This window comes from Ixodes scapularis, unplaced genomic scaffold (genome assembly GCF_016920785.2).
Source record: "Ixodes scapularis isolate PalLabHiFi unplaced genomic scaffold, ASM1692078v2 PGA_scaffold3__209_contigs__length_174095766, whole genome shotgun sequence".
NCBI classification, from domain to species: domain Eukaryota; kingdom Metazoa; phylum Arthropoda; class Arachnida; order Ixodida; family Ixodidae; genus Ixodes; species Ixodes scapularis.
This window is the reverse complement of record NW_024609868.1, coordinates 173,692,979-173,712,663: the sequence shown is the minus strand read 5'-3', so window position 1 is coordinate 173,712,663 and position 19,685 is coordinate 173,692,979. Positions and strand designations below refer to the sequence as shown.

The 19,685-nt window shown below is 48.3% G+C and overlaps 1 long non-coding RNA gene across 1 annotated transcript; it reads right to left on the bottom strand.

Annotated features, from left to right (window-relative positions):
- Window positions 1–906: 906 nt before the first annotated feature.
- On the bottom strand, window positions 907–12,665 carry LOC120843436. Its single transcript, XR_005716179.3, has 6 exons — window positions 12,523–12,665; window positions 4,980–5,207; window positions 2,062–2,181; window positions 1,625–1,782; window positions 1,365–1,480; window positions 907–1,202 (listed from the first exon to the last, which is right to left on the bottom strand). It is a non-coding gene; the product is annotated as an uncharacterized LOC120843436 (long non-coding RNA).
- Window positions 12,666–19,685: the final 7,020 nt, after the last annotated feature.

The window sequence follows — 19,685 nt, the reverse complement described above, 5'->3', positions numbered from 1 at the left end:
ATTCACAGTGCTTGCGTTTGCTCTGGCATCCAACACCCCCCCCCCCCCCATTTTCTCCCACACTAGGTGGCAGAAACACTGGTCTTATTCTGCATGTGGCTGATTATTGAAAGCCTTTTGGCATTTCAATTTAAGTAAATGCACATATTGAAAAGAAGCTTATTGCCTAATCAGGTCTATGAGAAAATTTTGAAGTGTGGGATATATGAAGTTTGCTAGACCTATGGCGGACAATATTTACCCTCCAAATCAAAGCAGCACCAAATGTGTCGGCCATGAACCCATGACAACTTCAGATGAGACTAATGACAAATGCATAAAGCATATGATACTTACAGAACGACCCGATACTATGACCCAGAAAGTTGAACAAGCTTACGTGAACACGCTTACAAAAAGATATCTAAGATGCCAAAGAATCAATGGAAATAAAAATAGGAAGACTTGACTGATCCTGTCTGAAGTCCCAATGTTGGAATCGATAGCATGCATCGATGCTTTCAATCATGCTCTGCGGTGTGGCCACAAAACACACTTGAGTGAAGCTCCCAATCATTATGCTCTTAGGTGGACAAAAGGCTCACCTCAAACAGCTTTCAGCAATAAAAAGAAATGCCAGATACAAACATCACATGGTTTCCCCAAGAATAAAACATATAAACCTCCAACACCTTTAGGGGCTAACGAAACAACCAAGAACGCACAAGGATGAAGCACCTCATCCCAAAGTGAATGGAACGCCAAGGTGCAAAACTGAATGCAAAACACACCGCTCTTCTAAGCAACTAACACTACCTACAATTTTTTGGACACCTTTATGGTAAACCAAGAGCTAGAATATTAATTATAATTAGATGTGGTGCATCGCCTTCAGGATTGCTGGATGATCTGCAACTCTGTGAGCTCTTCAAGATTAAAGTGAGCAGAAATTTTTTACTTGGCCTGAAAATTTCTCATACTGTGTATCTTATTCAGAGTTAAGCAATAACACCGTAGCTATCTATTAACACATTACGCCTAGAAGGTATCACTTACGTAAGACAAGAACGATTCAGACATTACCTATTGTTAGCGCCATTTTGTAAAAGAGACTTGCACAGTCTGCTCACTTTCCATGTGGCGCATCCATGAGTTCTTTCGCCGGGCAGGTGTGCCAGAGGCACATTAAGTCTCTCACACCGGCCTCCATGTCCACATCAAGGCTGTAACATTTCAGAAGTGTGGTCATGTGGCCATGCCCCTCTGCAGATTAACTGCTGTGGTGACATGTAACTCAACAGCGGTGGACTTCTCCTACCAGAACCCCAACATAAAAGGAACGAATTCCCAAGGGCAATGACAGAATGTGCGGAACTTCAACTGACCGGCTGTGGCAGCGAACCCTCTCCAAGTTCCAGCCGCCATTTCAGCAGGGACAACAGGGGGCACAAGCTTTGTCAGTAGCGACGATACCCCCACGAGCCAAAGTCCGTGGCAGCACCTGCGACAAAGAGCCCTCCCATAATCCCTGTCACCACTTCAGCTGGGATAACACGCAGCACAAATGATGGCGGTAGAGCCACCACGAGCCAGAGCTACATGGCAGCACCTGCAGCGGCGAGGCCCCCACGAGTATACCACTCACCATCTTGAATGGGAACACGGGGAGCGCAAGCGTTGGAGGTGACGACAGCGCCACCACCAAAAATGATGTGGCAGCACAAGAACCAGGTTCTAACGACAACGGCCGCTGACATCCGAGTCAACTCGGTGGCTGTCCAACCAAACAGACGTGACGCATACCTGAGAAGGCAAATAATGTTTTGTAGTAACCGAAGTGGCCAAAAAGCTGCCAAGCAAAACTCAACATTCAACTCTAATGATGAGCCACGCTGTTTCGACTATGATCGACATATGTCTGCGAATCGCTCTAAACCGCAGAAGTTTGAAGGCTGCTCAATTTTAATGGACATGGACAATTAATGGACAATTTTTGTGTGCAGGCAACAAACTGCCAACGAAAACAGTGATGAAAGGTCAAGTGAGTTACTCCAATACTGCTAAATAAATAGGACAGCTTACCATCAACTTCTATTCATATCTGCCATTAAGCCTGTACCTCGGCACTGTAGGTGATGTCAGTGGTGTCTTCTCAGGGAAGTCAAACTAGTAGTTCACTGAGCAACTCCTCCTTGACCAGGCCTGCAGCGATTATAAATGTGAAGAACAGATATATTATGTTATATAAATGACACAAGATAGAAAAGGCACAAACAATACCATACATTCCAAGTTTGGGGACACCAAATTCGGGATAATTTCTAAGCAGGGGAGGGAGGGGGGGGGGGGGGGGGTTAGCTGGTGTTGTAAAAAGAAATATTGACAACAAATTTACATGAAGACAACTTCATTACATTTATATATTGCACTGCCTATGCTCATGGGATTGCAGCCGTCCACTTTGATGGCAAAAACTCTTCTCTCAGTACAGAAGAGAGGGGGAGGGTAATTTTTCTTTTCCGGGATGTTTTTCTGTCAATCATACAAACTGATCAAAATTTAAGAGACTTCTGGGTAATACCGGGAACTTGGCAGGTATGCAATACTAAAAAGACAGTTTGCTACCGGCAATGGCAAAAGAAAATGCAGGTTGGATCAGCTATGCATAAAGGTACTTTGAACAACATATACCATATAGAGTGTACTCACGCAAGGCTAGCGAGCGGTGCACTCTGGGTTCATCACCGTATTTGTGTTCGTGAAAGCAGACAGCGGAGCGCGCACAGCCTCACGGGCCACGCTATGCAGCGAGTCTTTCTGCGGTTCAGGTGACACCACGCATGAAAAAGATGTCACTCTTGTGCAACAGTCTGCTGTTGCACAAGGAAAAAAATGAACTAAATAAAAAAAGACGAGGACAGCAGGCGTTGCAGACTCACAGTTTCTGCAAATCCCGAATCCGAAGATGCGTGCAAAATGGTTTGGACACTCCCCTTGAAACGAGAATGACTCACTTGCATCATCGGGCAAAGCCCACACAAAAATCATGACAAGTGGAGAGTATGTGAGCATGTTAGTGAAGTTGGTCAGTGCCTGTCTCTTTTGTGTGGGGCTTGTGAATTTCCACATGGCAGCACCTCGGGCCACGGAAAATTGGCGTCGTGGAGTTGGGGCGACGCCCTGTCATAGAGGTGACTTCGGATGGGGAGACGGAGCGTAGAGTTCCTGAGGAAGCAAGAATCGAGTAATCTGTGTGGGGGACTGCCAACACTTGCGGTGACGCTGCTTTTTTTAATGCGATAGCATTATTTAGCTACTTCACCCGGAGTTTACGATATGGTATCTGGCCTCGTAACAAGAGGAAGAGGTAAATCTGCGCCGAGTGTATGCAAAGCGGCAGTACACACTTTTTCACATGTGCACCCTATTCGAAGGTGGCACAGGATGGATGCGAACTCCACCCGATTGGCTGTGGCGAAGGAGGTTAATCCGCGCCTAACATACATGATGTGGCTTTTGACTTCCATCGTCCACCGCAGGCGATCGACCAGACAACCCGTAGGGGTTTTTCACCATCCAGAAAATGCCTCCGACTAGGACAGAGAAACATAGCTGGGCCGCCAGGCTAGAGCAGCGCTGAGAGCCCAAGAAGAACTGACGCGGGACGGGGCGCTCCTTATCTAGCTGGCAGACGAATAACAGCCAGCCCCTAAATGTGGTGCGTCAACTTGGCGAACGGCGGGTCAAGTGGCGCACAAGGGAGCGGCAGTGTACATTTGCAGCCATCCTACGAAGCGATCACTCAATTTCAAAGCGGCGCACTGACGTCAATGATTGTAGTAAACCATTCATAAGTGTTTACTCAAACTTTGTGTCGTCGTACTCACAATGAGCTATGGCGTCTCACGATGAATGCTATCGCAATTCGACAACCAACAATAGCGGTTTCTGCAGCCTATTTATTTTTTCTATGATGTAGTTTTTAGCCCAGTGCAGGGGACACTGCAATAAAATATCGCTAGCGCTGGTGCGATACCTCGAACGGGATACTTGGCATCTACTTTGAAGGGTTCGACCACTGCTGTGGTTTACAGCAGTCGTGGGCAGTTTTCAACGTCGACTGGTTCATATAGGAGCACGTGGACGATGTGGAATTTTAACCGATTGGTTTGTTCATTAGTCAGAGGGAGAGAGTTGGAAATGTCAAAAAGAGGAACGAGGGAATAAAATAGGGACTTCTCCTGAGGCTCTGGGGGGTTTGAGATGGTCGTTTAAGTTGGGATTCGTGTAACTATGTAAATAAATGTATAGTCGAAGTAAAGCAGTGCAAGTTGGCACATCACTCAGCAACGTGCCCGCCACCAAGCCCCTAATGATCGGGGCTGAACCCTCCTCCACCAACACTGGGAAGAAGAATTATGTTCAGGGCACTTCATGTCGGGGAAGTGTCGGCATCACGGTTGGCTTTTTTTGTTTGGGTCAGGTCTCTCAAGCGTGCGTGTGTGGCCAAGATGTTTCTTGACTACCCAGTCAAAACTGTAGTCATCAAACTAATTTGCTGCAGCATCTGCACAATGCCGAATCAATAAAAAAAAAGAGCCGAGCAAGAGAATGGACAAAGCGTTAGAATTTTCACAGTGGCAGTTAACAGCAACCTTCAAATTGCTGGGAGGCAAAGACACGTGTGATCATAAAGGGCGATTTTTTTCGATGCCGATTTTCCAACATTCCTGCGGTAAAGAACTCCCATTCCAGTCTCTTGACCTTCTCGTTTGTCACAATGGAACTTTGGCTTCGAATAGGTTGAGCCCGCTATAGTGACATATTAAATCAAAATAATGTCGGACAAAAGTCAACCGTGCCGACACTTACCCGAGACGAAGTACATATTAAATCAAAATAATGTCGGACAAAAGTCAATCGTGCTCACACTTACCCGAGACGAAGTGCATACTAAAGCAAAATAATATAGGACAAAAGCCAACCGTGCCGACACTTACTCGAGACGAAGTACCTTGAACATACTCGACTTGCCGAAATCTTCACCAGGGTTTTTTCCGCTGAGGAGATTGTGAATCATTTGCGTTGCCTCCTCACGGAGAGCAACAACGCCTTCTTAGAGCTGTTTGTTCGGACTCCCAAGATTTCTAAAAACCAGGTGTCTGCAAAATCTGCTGTCCTCGGTTTTCTCCTTTCGAGTGCGACATTGTTTTCGTTCGTGACATCATCTGAAAAAAAGAAAAATTTGCATAGTATGGGCCATCTCGTCGAATGTGGCTTGTGCAGCTGTTCATATGCGGCCGCCTGCCATCACGGACACAAATATGGTGATGTACTCGAGAGTGCACGGCTCGCTAGTCGCGCGTGATTTTCATTTCATTCCATTCATTTCGGCTCAGGAGAGACAGGGGTGCGGCATATAGATAGCCCGAAGGCCCATACGAGGTAGCCTGCAACACACAAACTAAAAAAAAAAAAAGAAGGGGGGGGGGGATAGAGGGGTAGATAACCAATCAACTCTAATAACAACAACACTATCCACAGTCGGAAATGGAAGTGAAACGTGAACAGCAGGCCGACAGCCCCCAGCGCCACGCCGAAGCCCGGGGCCCGCCAAGCTAGAGCCGAACACACCCAACTCGAATGTGCTCGATCCCAGCCCGGCGCGCTGCAAGCCCCAGCGGAGCGCCGGCGGTGCCCCGAGAACCGTCGACCGGCCGCCCGAGCACCATTCTGCCCCGACTGTACTATACTTCGTTTCAGCTTCGGTCCGAGCGCGGCCGATGTTACGGGCCGAAGGGCCAATAAAACACAAAAAAAAAAGCGTAGCGTCATGACGTGCTCTCTGCGCGTGATAAGACTAGCCGGCGGAGGAGCACGCACAGAGACGGCGAATACCGGCTGGTTCTATCAACTGCAGAGAGCACGCCATGACGCTGTGCCTCTTTCACTTTTTGATTGGCCCTTCGGCTCATAACATCGGCCGCGCTCGGACCGTAGCTGAAACGAAGTATGTCTAGGACAATATGAGCTGAAACAGCGCTCTTGCCGGCGCACGGTACTACCTGCGCTGCCTGTCGCCTTGCTCCGCACACACGGCGCACCCTGAGGCCGAGATAAATTCTCAGTTGCGCTCAATGCGCCACTGCGCTCTTCCGGCCGTCTGCTAGCCAGACGCCGTGTGCGACAGAGGGCGTGTGTGCGGTAGGGTGGGAGGGGGGGGGGGGGGGCAGAAGATGACCGTTGCCGTCTTTTTTTTTTGCAATTCATTTACTTCATTCTATCGCGTAGAATGAAGTAGAAGAAACGCTGACTGGGGAAGAAAAAATGTTGCGCTATCTTAAATTGCCGCTGCGATTATCGTTTTTCAAAGTCCCATCAAATTACGTTGCAGGTTGTTTTTATGTGATTAGGTGCATCTACAGAGTAGGACATCACAAAATATTAACCAAACTCTTTTTACCGGATTTAGGCCGGCTCCAATGTATTTCCTTCTTGCTCTTTTTTATTGAGCACAACTGTTTAAAAACAACGGTAACAAGACATGTTAATGCGAAGATTTTGTAACCTTGATTGGAATAAAAATGTTAAAGAATATTATCTTAGTATTACCGGGCCCACGTGTTTCTTTCAAACAAGAAAAGTTGACGACAAGACACCAGTGTTTTATTTATAAATTTCTAGTCTTAATAATGTGTGACAAATAGTCATATATTGGTCATGAGAAGTAGCCTGAAACTTCATCGAAAGAATTTTTGCAGAGGACAATGTGAGATACAAAAGATTAATAGTCGGCGTGGAAGTTAAGTATGCGCCGGTGAACGGCATCAAACAGTGTGTCGCAACCGTAGCAGCAAGCTTTGTTCCAATCGGCAGAATTCCGGTTCAGGGGGTCCCGAGGCGCAGTGAAACTTACGGAAGAAATGAATACCACGTCATTCTCCCCTAACCCGCGACCACGGCTCTCATCCTCCCTGCTAAGGAATCCTGGAGCGCGGTCACGAGGTCCGGCTCGGCCCAGAGCCATTCACGTCTAACCGGTTCTCACAATTCGTCAGCAGTGGCGCGGTGGAGGGGACGCTGTGACATGGCTACCTTGATGCGCCTCCAAACGTCTTCAATGATATTCAGATCGGCACCTTTTGGGGGCCAAGGCAGCACCCGTCAGGCAGTGCTCCTCGAGGAGATACGAGCGTGACAACGCATTTTACACTTGTGCGCTTTCTTGAAAGGCACTGAAATGCATGTTAGCTGGAAACACTGGGCTACACGGCACACGCATCATGATGGTGGTTCCATTGGAGAATATTTTCGCTAGCAGACGGCCGGAAGAGCGCAGCGGCGCAGTGAGCGCAAGTGAGAATTTATCTCGGCCTCAGGGAGCGGCGTGTTTACGCAGCGATGCGACAGGCGGCGCAAGTAGTACCGTGTGCACAGGCCGGAGCGCTGTTTCAGCTCATATTGTCCGCGATACTACATATAAAACAAGGATTATGACAGCGAGCGCCATTCACAGCTTCAAGTGGGATATACATCTTAGTTATACTTGTTCACCCGACCCGAATTCCCCCCCCCCCCCCCTCCCCGAAATTACTATTCACAATCCTCACACAAATCGCCAAAAAAAAAAAAATATATATATATATATATATAGCGCAGTAGATGAAACAGCTCCAACCAAAATGTTTTCTTTTTTATGTGTTTCGCTCGCGTCGCTTGAGATCACCCACAATGATAAGACGCGCGGGCCGACAAAGAAACCTGGCGAGTACAGATATGGGTACGCAGCGATGCGTGCCGACGCGAAGTGACGACCTACGTGCGATAAAACGTTTGACAGATCGCTAGGTTGGACATTTGAGAAAAGGTACATGGAAGTGACGTAATGCAAAGGAGGAGCGTATCCTAGCAACACTCACGTGGCGGCTCTGCCCACTTTGACGCCGCTACGTCATCGCAAACTTGACACCCGTCACCCGTTTCAGCGACGTCCGGAGCCAACCACCGACGAGCGGAAGTAGCTACGCATTCCCTGAGGCGTCCCTACGCGCGGGATACGGGGTAGGATTTACTACGACGCGGGGAGCAGTTCCTGCGTTTAGCGAAGGAACGGCAACCAATCCTGTGCGTCGCTGGCCGTCGCATCTGTTCTATTACACGTAAAAGTGTTGAAAAACAATCAAAACCTTTTGGGCGTTGTTAAAACAAACCGCTTTTTTGTACCCTTTTGCAATACATTTAAGAATTAATTGGAGAGAAAATTGTTCCAATATTATGCGGGATGTGCGCTACGCGCCTTCTTCAAACCAAAATGTCGAACCACGAGGAGCCGGGTGTGCCGGGGGCAGCGGAGGGGTCGGCGGAACCAACGGGGAGCGCGCGAGTGACGGCTGCTTTAGTCAGAAACAATTTTTTTTATCTTTCGAGAACTTGCTATTGCTGTGCTCAAATAAGAATATTTGGCGCAACATCTGTGATAATTCTTTCAAAGTGGTCCAGTGTTTATATGGTGGTATGCTAGTCAGAGAATATATATATATATTTTTTTCCTTTCGAAATTTAACTATTGTGCTCAAATAGGAACAGAGTGTTCAACAAGATATCTGTGATATATACTTAAGATTGCCCAATTGCTTACATGGTTCCAGTCGATGCTCAGTTTTACTTCCGAGAATGAAATATTACATTCCATGTTATCACACTTTTATTCATGAAGTCGCAGGTTTTTCTTTAAGAAATAAAGCAATTTTCAAAACAAACTACATGTGCACTGTCTTGAGATAACACAATCACCTAACTTTGATGAAGTACCATAAAAGAGATAATAAAATGGAGCAGAAGGCAAGACGCTTTGAAGCATTTGTAAAATGAAACAATGTCCATGACAACAATATCCCTGGTTCAATCAGCAACTAAGAAAGCAATCTCTGCAAAAGCAAGCATTTCTTTCTAGAGGTAGTCTAAATTACTTCCGAGTTCTTTGCAGGCGCAATCGAGATGACCTGTTGGTCTGGCAACTAAACCTCCGAACCTTTTCTGTCACTGCCGACTGCTTCTCGTGCCTTCTGCTCATAAAAATAAAAAAAAGGCTGTATCGATTTCACCGCGATGCACTCGACACGTGTCCGGAGGCAGCACGCTGGCTGTGCGACGAACTTCACAAGGTGTAGGAGCTGAAGAGAGTATGTAGCTTGTGGACGGCCATGACTGTGGAGCAGGAAGCGAAGTGTGCACTTTACGGCTTCCAAGGGGAGGGCTTCACTGAGGGCAAGAATGTGACGGGGTCCTTGGTGGTCAGGACCTCAGTCGTGGTGGCGAGAGGTTCCCTGTCGCTGGCGGCGTCCGTGCTGGGCACCACCGCAGCGAGGGCGCTGAGGGGCTTCCCGACGGAGTCCCTGGTGGTCGGGACTACCGTCGTGGCGGCGGACCCCTTGCGTGTGGCGCTCCGCACGGGCACGTCTGCGGCGGGTTCCAAACCGGGCGACAAGGCGCTGCCTCAGAGCCTTCCCCCTGTCCGAGAGGCCGACCGGAAGGCCGACCGGAGGGCCGGCAGGAGGCAGCCTCTCGGGAGCCGACGCTGACCTCTCCGAGCTCGGCTCAGAACCGTCCGAGCTCGGCTCAGACTCCAACTCTGACTCTTCAGGGTCGGAGTCTGACTCCGGTTCTGGCTCGCTCGATGCAAGGCAGATGTAGTGGAGCACTGCACATGCCGAAATAATGGCGGTGGCTGTTAAAGGGTGGTAATACAGAGCCCGGTGCCTTTGCAGACACCGGAATCTGTTTTTCAACAGCCCGATGCAGCGCTCCACAACAGACCTGATCGAGGAATGCGCCTTATTAAACCGGCCGCAAGCAATGGAGGTCGCGTGGTTCCCGGGGACAGGGGTGATGAGCCAAGGCTCCAAGGGGTAGCCGCTGTCACCTGCACATGTAGAGGATGGAACATACTACATTCTTTACTTTTTAAAATGAAAGGCAAGAAAACAGCTGTGTGCAACTATGTCAATTATAATGTAACTTAAGTGTGACTTAAAAGTGTGTTAATATTTCTGCACTACAGTATCAGTTTACATTATATTTAATTAGCACCAGCTTGCCTGCAAACTCCCTGTTATTTCATGTAACTATATGTTTTCCTGGTGGGTTGTATGGGATGTGTGCACGATTCCTTAGGGGTGCTGTGTTGTATGCAAGTGCATTATTAGGCCCTTGCATCCGACAGATAAAAGCCCTGTTGCTTTTCGGAGTGTGGCCGTGACCTTAGGCACGGGCAGAGCAGAACACGCTGGCCTTGTCTTTGGCAAGCAAGGGGATAAGGCGCCAGTTCAACGAACCTCTTTCCTAATCCTCGGTGGAGTTGGAGATGGGGAAAAGAGAGGGGGTGGTTAGATTGGAAAGGAGTCAGGTCCTGTTGGGACACGGAGGGTCTAATAGGAGGAGCTATATAGGCAGACCGAAGAAGAAGGGTCAGGGAAAAGAATCCAGTGTGTGGGACAGAGACGACCCGAGGACAGATTTGGCGAGCCCCAAGTGGCCAACGAGGAATTGATCCCATTCCGTACAAACTGACGACCGTCAAAGCGACCAGGCGAGCCCCCAGGTATCAGTGAAAGAGCTCCAACTTCATGCAAAAACCAACCAGCAAGAGGGTACAGGCAGACAGTAACAGTGAGTGGGCCAAACCGGACAGCGACTCGCACTGCGGTCGCATGCCTTGCATAGTCTATCAGTGTCGTGAGATTGGTGTAGTGTGGCTTTCGTAGCCTGCAGAGTGTGAGAGTTATGTGGACATAAACAGAGATTAATGGCCAAACTTTGGGTGTTGTCTCACTTCAAGGAGTTCCAGCAACTGTGTCTGTGTGCCTCACAACAAGCACAGTACGTGTGGTACTGTGGCTTTCAAGCAGTGGGAGCCACCGTGTGCGAAAGGAAAGAATTCAGTATGCTCACCAAGCAGGAACCGGCCGTTGCGTGGCAGCTGCCCTTGCTCGAGTTGGTTTCGGAGCCAGGAAAATTGCCACACGAAGGAGTCGTGCACCGACCCGGGATACCGTGGGTCGATGCACATTATCCGGCAGTCGGCGTCACACACCTGAAAGTGAGAGAGATATTGACATGTAATTACCTGAATCCACAAGTAGTAGATTGTACTTATGGTTCACAAAGCAGTCGCAAATTCAGAACCTTTTAAGTTATTTTGTCTGACACATGCATGTCAACACACTTTCCTGGATGCAAGGTACAACTAACTACGTTGAAACAAAAATAATGTTTTTTTGTTTTGTTTTTGTTTTTTACGGAAGCTTTAACAGACAAGTATTATTTTTGGGAGAAGTGTCTCACGGCTCACATGCTACGTAGAGCACACGCTCGCGCAGTCGTGAGACCCCACAGCCCGCAGTCATAAAACGGCATACTTAAACCGTATCGGCAATACGTCTGTTTTTTTTTTTCTACAGATTTGGGGCGCGTTTTGACAACGTAACATGAGTGTACTTACCACCATCACGTTGAGGGCGTAGAAGTACTTGCGGCACCAGTACGCCGCCTTCGTGACGGCGGGGTCGTTCTTGGACGGGCGGACGATGGAGACCATGGTCCCGTCCACGCAACCGATGACGCCGGGTATCCTGCCGAGCAGCCTGAAGCCCTTCTCCGCGTCGAACCTCTCGCTCGGCGTCTCGGGGAAGTGGATCCAGCCACGCTGGACCCCGAGACGACGCACGATAGCGACGGACACGGCGCGGACCGCAACGCTGACTGTTTTTGGTCCCGCGCTACCTGTTCGTCGCTCGCCACCATGCCTTGGAAGCTCCCCGTGCCGTAGAAGCGCAGTGCACACAACACTTGAAGCTCCACAGTCATGACCGTCCACGAGGTACGCACCCTCCTCACCTCCGGTTCCTCGCGAAGTTCGTCGCACAACCACCGCACCACGATCTTGGGCAGGCGGTATTGCTTCCGAAAGATCTCCTCCGGGAGCTCGAATGCATCGCGGTGTTCCCGATGCAGCCTTTCGGGCGAAAAAGAAAGCTCTATTAAAGAAAAAGTCGAATTGACGAGACGGCGACACCTCGCCGCCGAAAACATGCTCCCAATGACACCTAGTCACCTAGTTCCGAGCAGGTACCTTTTGAAACGTACTCGGTACAAAACGAAACGTCATTTTGTTGTCATGTCCGGTAGCCGACTCCGCCCAGTTTTGCCGACTCCGCCCACATTTTTCTAGGGAAATTACGTCACTTTTGTTTCCAACCAATCAGACGTGATGACGTCACTTCCGTGTACTAAAAAAAGGTACATGTACAATGTCGAACCTAGCTATCCAGGTCGACCGACGTGTTGGGTGACCGAATCATGGCCTCGCGATTAGAACTCGCAACCCCTCGGACGGTTTGACGAAAAGCGCGAGGTGAGGTGCTCGCCAAGGGGAAATACCTGTCAGAATACATTTCTCGAACGCGATTAGGCAAAGGCAGGGCAGGGGAACAAACCAACGAGATGCTGGAACGGAAGCTTAGGACACAGAGAAAAAAGGCTTACTTTCGAGAAGCATTGAGGAATGAGCCAATTGAGCTGTGCCCACAACCTCCGGGGCTGCTCATCCCTGCTCGCGTGGTGCCTCGCCACTTATTAGTCGCAAATTCCATTCTCGGACGCGGCATATCGGATCGATATGAGTTGTACGTAAAAATAAAAGACCCACCAAACCGAAACAAAGCTTCGGCGGCTTTGAAGCAAATGAAGTTCAGGGTGGATTGGATTGGCTCGTGAAATACTTTGCTTCCAGGTGCATAATAAATGCGGAAATAAAAAGTTAATGTGACATTATTAGCAAAACAGTGGCGAAACGAAACAATAAAACGTTTTAACGAACTTAAAAAAACCAAAGCAAATGTATGAAAATAAAATTTTTATATGCGATACAAAACGTCACTTAGCCGCGCAGCTACGGCGGGATTTCAGTTTCGGTTTGGAATCGGAAACTGCGTATTTTCGACACCGATTGAATGTCCAGAGGCGTGAACAATGACGTCACGGACGTAAAAATAACAGCCTTTATTTTGACACCTTAGCTATTTTTACGTCCACAACACGTTTTCTTTGGATGCCGCTGGCTGCATGTGAAATGTCGGTCGCTCGGCGTGTGTGTGGCTGGGTGCTCGGCGGCTTGGCGGTGTCCGCGCTGGTGCGTGTTGTCAACATCGCCGCCTGTACTCGTCGCGTTCTTAGGAACAACACTGAAAAAAAGGCTCTCGACGACAGTGCTAAAAGCGCGAGCTCGTTGCTTTGGATCGCGCGCCATGAGCGCTCCTGCAGCGGGTGCAGTCATGCCAGTCAAGGCTACTTGCTCGCTGCTTGCACGGCCTTTGCAGCTATTGTATGCAAGGGTGATAATCCGCCGTATTGCACACAAGTACAGCTCCAGAAAAATGCGTACAAAATTACTGCTGCTGGGCTCTGTCGCCTCCGGTACAAATGGAGGTGCGTTTATACTCCAACGTAACGTCGACGGGCGCACGCGCCCGACCTCGTTGCGTTACGTTGCTGCAAAGGGAGCGTCTATACTCCGACGACAGTCGAACGTAACGCAACGTAGCGCGCCTCGGCGTCCGTCGGCGAAGGTTTCGCCGAGGTAGGCCCTGCTCGAATCTCGGCGTCGGCTGGCGGCGGTCGTTACCCAGAAACCTTTGCGCGAGCGACGGGTAGGGAGAAATCAAAATGGCGCACGGCGGTAGCCAGATGAGCCAGAGCGGTAGCGAAACGGACTTGCCAACAAGTGATGCCGAGCGTCTCATTGACGCAGTCAGAAGTCGCCCTAGCCTTTACGATCTTGGCTGCATTGATTACCGGGACAAGCTCAGGAAGGAGAACGGATGGGCGTCCGGTGACCACAATCTGCGGCATGAAGAGCGATAAGTTGACACTTTGCATGTCCATGTCTCCTCCGCCTGTAGAACTTGCCGAAATGAATTAAATTATATCTTCGCTTACGCGAGTGAAGTTGTGAGTACGAGAGGTCTGTACGGGCCGATATCTAGAAGCCCGTCTCAGCCCGGCCCGCTGTCTCTTGGGTGCGGACCAGCCCGCGGTCCGCTATATATTTCAGACAGCCGGCCCGGCCCGGCCCGGCCCGGCACTCATTTTCACAGGCCCGCTGAGGCCCGCTTTATTTTGGCCCAGTATGAATAGCCCACGAAATGCGCGGCATGGCAGCTCGCTTGTCGCTGCTACATATATGTTTATTACGGAACCGATAGTCAATGCTCTAAGCATCTTTTATATTATTTTTGCTGCTATTTTTAGTCGGACGACTAAACCCGCGCGGAAAGGACGGAAAACAAAATTGACAAGCAGCAGTAAACAACACCATGTGACAAAGTTTAAAAAGAATGAAAACGTTGCGACGGGTTTGGACAAAAGACGGACAGAGTTTTAAATTGCCCACTCCCAATGCGTACGACTGAAAAAAAAGAAAGAAAAAAGTCCCCGTCTTTTGCGGTGGTTTGCGAGAAATAGTTTAGGAAAAGCACCCCTCGGGGGAATCCCTTCACCCATATTGTGGATGCACGCACTCGTTCATACAGATGGTTTACGACGGCGAGGGTGGGTATTGTGTAGGCGCGTATGTCTGCGTGTTGAGGGGGGGAAGCGATGGTACGGTGGTGGCGGCGCCGGTGACGAAAAGGAACGCCGCCGCTAGTGTTCTGGAAGGGTAATTGCTGCACACACACACCGAACCCTACAAAAACATACACGCACGCACATACACAAGCTTTCAGCATTTGGGCTTCCCGCTCTGTGATCCCTCTTCCCAACCCCGCTTGTCGAAGATGTCGCGCGCATACATCGTACGCCTCCTCCGGCGCTGTATTCGACGCCACAGGAGCACAGCTGCTATTTTCTTTTTTCTTTGTTTGAGCGTCTACGTTCATGTTGACAGCAGACCTAAACAAGAGGAACAAGGACTCGCGGGCTCGCTTCGAACGGCGACAAACCGAGGAACCGGCAATGGTAACGCGATTGCCCTGGTTGCCATGACGACGCGCATGCGTAGCAAGGACGAGCGCGTTGAGGCTCGCTAGACTGCGCCGGAGTATAGACACTGTTGACAATTCCTTCCGCAGCGTGACGCAGCGTGGCGAAGTGGACGACGAACATCGTTTTGCGCCGGCGAACATTAGGTTCGCCGACGTTGGAGTATAAACGCACCTTTAGTCGTAAAAAAGAAATGTAAATATCGCCAAATGTCCCAACAAGACAAAATGTTAAAAAAAAGAAAAGGAGGCCTCCACTGCGGGTCGAACCCACGACCGCGAGCACGTGAGGCAGGCATGTTAACCGCTAAGCCACGCTACAAGTCCAGAAGTCACATTTTGACAGTTCGTTTTTTACGAGACTTTCGGACGGCACTTAAGTGCCTTTTTGACTCCGGGGCCGTTACTGCTACGGGGCCGCCAATTTTTGACTCTGGGGGCCGCAAGGACAGCGCAGCAGAGGTTGGTCGCCCGGTTTCTCCAAGGGGTATGTGCCGTCGGTGCCGAGAACTAGGGAGGCTCAAGTGAGGGTGGCTGCAACTCCTAGATCGGGGATCACGGGGCATGGACGCCATGCAATTGCTAAATTTTGCTGGGAGTCTATGGGGCAAAGGGCCGTTTTCTTTCCTAACTCAGGTCATAAAGGCCCATTAAGGTGCTTGAATAATTTACACAATGTAGAAATGATTACTTTTCTATTGCCACCAGTTCTGTTACGATAGGTTAAGTATTTTTGTAACGCGAAAAATGGTAAATTCCGCCATCTTGGATGTTGCTCCTTGTCTGGCAACCCTGCCTTCTCCTCTCGACGTTTGCAATTCTCGACGCGAGGAGGAAGCGAGAGAGGCTGCGCCAAGGCGTTTGTTGCTGCAATGGGAGGAGATAGGAGGAAAGGCGCGTGGAGCAGCAGAGTTGCAACAGAGCGGGCGACTGCTCTCATGCAGGCAACATTGGAGCATATCCTTTCTCGAATACTCTCCCTCAGGCGCCGTCATTAAACTGCAAACGCTCTCCACGTTTTGAGTGGCGCCCACCCTCACTGGAGCCTCCCTACTGAGAACTGCTCCGATTGCAAACCGAAACTTAAAAGCCTGTCGAATTTGTGCGGTTTTTCAGAAAGTCATAAAATACCTCGAGCGCGCCTTCTATCGTTTTGCAATTTGTTAATTCAGTGTTTCTAAATGATTCTCATCAAGATTCTAATTGAAAACATGCCCATAAACTCAATATTTAAAAGATTAATTACGGGAAAATAATTAACAACTTAATTATCGAGAACTTTGATAATTTTCCTAAGTAGGCCCCTGGCCTAGGACCAAGAAGACACGAGCCTTTTTTCTTTTACGATGCGTTCTTTTCGCAATGTCGAATAGACCCTTCCCGAAATTCAGTCTGGCCACTTTGATCACTATCATCATCTGTGGAACGGCATCTGTGCCATACCCATGGCGGCCTTCTAGTGACTGATAAAGGAAGACGTTGAAGATGTTCCTAAGCGGATCTTGCGAGGCCTGTACGTTCGGGGGGTTAGTACGACGTGACGTAGGAATGGAACACAAGAGCTACGTAAGCGTTTATTTCTGATAGCTCAGATTCAGTCAATCTGTGGGCGGCACACAATCGGCTTTAAAGCACTTTGGTGTATAGAATTTTCTCGAGGCATCTGAGTGGGTTGGAGCTTTGTTCTGAATGCAGGTTCTTGGTCACCATCGAACTGAAAGTGATCGAGAAAAAACTCACACTGGACAATTCCTCGCGTGCCGTTGACTTGCGAAAGTGGTGGTGCCGATACAAGTTCAATTTCCGCCATGAATATGGCAAAACCTAAACTGCTTTACAAACCACCAGATGGCACTGAATTTTGGAAAGGGTCTATTTGTCCACCTTTCGTGAAACATCCTGTATATATGGATATACGGGGTGTTTCAGAGGACTCAGGCCAAATCGCTCCTGCAAAACTACTCATCCCCCCCCCCCCCCCCAAAAAAAAAAAGAGGCTTTTGTCGTTTTGGTTTTGGGCCATGGGCCCATTTAGAAAAATTACTAAAGTCCGGGATAATAAACTTGTTAATTATTTTTGCGTAATTATTTTTTAATGTTGTGTTTAAGGGCATGGTTTCAAGTAGAAAATGGCTCAGCATCGTGGAAAAGCAGTAAATCAACAAATTGCAGAAAGATAGAACGCACGCGCATCATTTTACGGCTTCCTGAAAAACCGCACAAATTCGCCAGATTTTTAAGTTTCGGTTTACTATCGGAGTGCATCTCGGCCCGGGCGGCGCCGCGCCGCGTGGAGAGATAGTGCAACCAGCCCCTGCTGCGTCGCGCGATGACAGAGCAACAGAGGTTGGTTGCATTGCGAATTATTCGTGGTTGCTCTTATAAGCAAGCGCAAGGAGAAAATGCACTCTTTTATTCCCATTGAAATGCGTTACCGGAAGTTAATTTCCGACTGGTCGCTCTCTGCTTCATACGTGGGTAGTGGTTCAATTACATTAATTTAATTACTGTAATTTAATAACTTTCTTTAAGTTGTAACTGTAATTAATTACTTTCGGCCAAACGGAATTGTAATTTAATTATTTTCTAGCGTCAGTAATTACAATTACAATCAGTAATTACAACTACTTTTGCAAGACTTTACGGTTACGACGGAACCTCTCCGAAAGCCTCAGCGCTCGGTGACACACTCGCCAATCATAGACACCCACTCACACACACGCACAACAAAAACAGTCGCGTTGTTTGTTGTTTTGATGCCTACACTGCGGGCTGAGAGTATCCTCTTTGGAGCCTACCGCAACGGCGCCATGTGGCGCCGTCGGTGTTGCGAGCAGAAAACAGTAGAACAAACATGCTAAAATATTGAAAGAAACAAAATTGAGGTTCAGCTTTTAGCCGAGGTTGAGGTTTTTATGGGTTGTGAAGTAATTTTTTGATTTATTTGTTTGCCAGTTTTTTGCGCCCTTTGAGTACTGTCGCATTTTTTTATTATTATTTTCAAGTTCATTTTCTGTTGGTTTTGCCTCGAACATTATTTGCATAAGCATTTTGGAGCTGACTTCGCACCTGTGGATATTGTCACGAGTGATTCGGGAGCCCATATTCGGGTCTTATAAATTTTGAGCCATTGTAATTTCAACTCAATGTAAATAATTTAGGAAAAAATGAAGCGTTTGTTTGTAAATATGGTTGTATCAGCGCGTGTGGATGTAGATTATGGCCTTATATTAACACTACTGAATATTCAGATATGGCTAATTGTCACATTTTTATTTGCCTGGCTAACAAAAGTGTGTCAACCAATTTTATTTTAGTCATCTGGTGTCTTCGAGTGTATAAAGTAATTTATAATTATTTATTGAAAATATAAGAACGTAGGATTTCATTATCCCAAATTGTTAAGTTCTCTCATTAATTTAAGAAAATTCATAAAAGAAATGTACAATTCGTGACATATATTCGGCGATGCTTAAGCCTCCTCATACATTTGGGCGAGGAATGAAGAAATGCGTTGCATTCTTAACATGTTGTGTGAAGCTGTATAAACAAATATGGTCGTTCCCAGGAATAAGTAATTGTAAAGTAATTGCATTACTTTTTGATGTCATTTGTAATTGTAATGAATTATAGTTCATATTGTAGTAGTTGAGGGCAACTCCGCCCAAAACTCAAAATGAGATAAATTACTGGTATCGCTGTACTGACACAAAATACGACCCCAGCCAAAATTGCACGTCCGTGGGACGCCGCATTCTCAACTAATGCCGATAATAAAAATGCGACCCGCTGCTCCTTAGCGGGCGGCCAGCGGGTTGCCGATCGCTAAAGCAACATTGGGCCGTGATGTCAACATCGTTCTCTTTTTTTCCTTAGTTCCGGACGGGCGCACGGCGCAGCCGTCGCGCGGGCTTCTTTGTGCCGCTACCACCGCTACTTCGGCTTGCGATTGCGTGTTTAGCCGTTGCTTTTACCTGTAGCCCGTATAGCTTCTGTATAGCCTTTTGTTTATTTGCTTGTGAGGACTCCAAGACTCGTTTTAGCGAGCAACTCGGTGCGCCCAAGACTGCCCAGCTGTTCCTCGAAAGATGCCGAGTACAACTTGTAGCTCTGTGGGCTGCTCAAACAACCCGCTGCGCAGCCCGGAGGTGCTTTTTCACAAGTTTCCAACGGATCGGAAATTGGAGAAGGTGTGGGTGAACGCTGTTCGACGAGTGGACTTTGGAAAGCCTTGGACGCCGACCCCCAGATCGAAGGTCTGCTCCGATCATTTTTCGCCGGAGAGTTACGAACGAAACCTACAGGTGTTGGTTGCTTGTGGCTTGTCAGCGAAGGGATCGAGGCTTAAAAAGGATGCCGTGCCGTCGCTCTTTGCCCACCGTACATGTACAGAAAAGGCAAACAGGATAAAAGTATCCAGATCAATAAATAAAACAGTCATTGTCAAGTGCAGTGTCGAATATTGAGCATTCACGCTCCATTGAATGTCTGTTGAATGAAGAATGGTGGGCATGTAGAGTACAACCACTAACTAGCTCCAAACACTGAAGTTTATAATGAAAAGGAAAACAATGTTCTGCTTTGCGTCACTGCTTGTTTACTACGCAATCTCGTGCGTAGTATTCAGGTTCGTAACGACTACTAGCGAACAGCCGGCGCGTGAAGCTC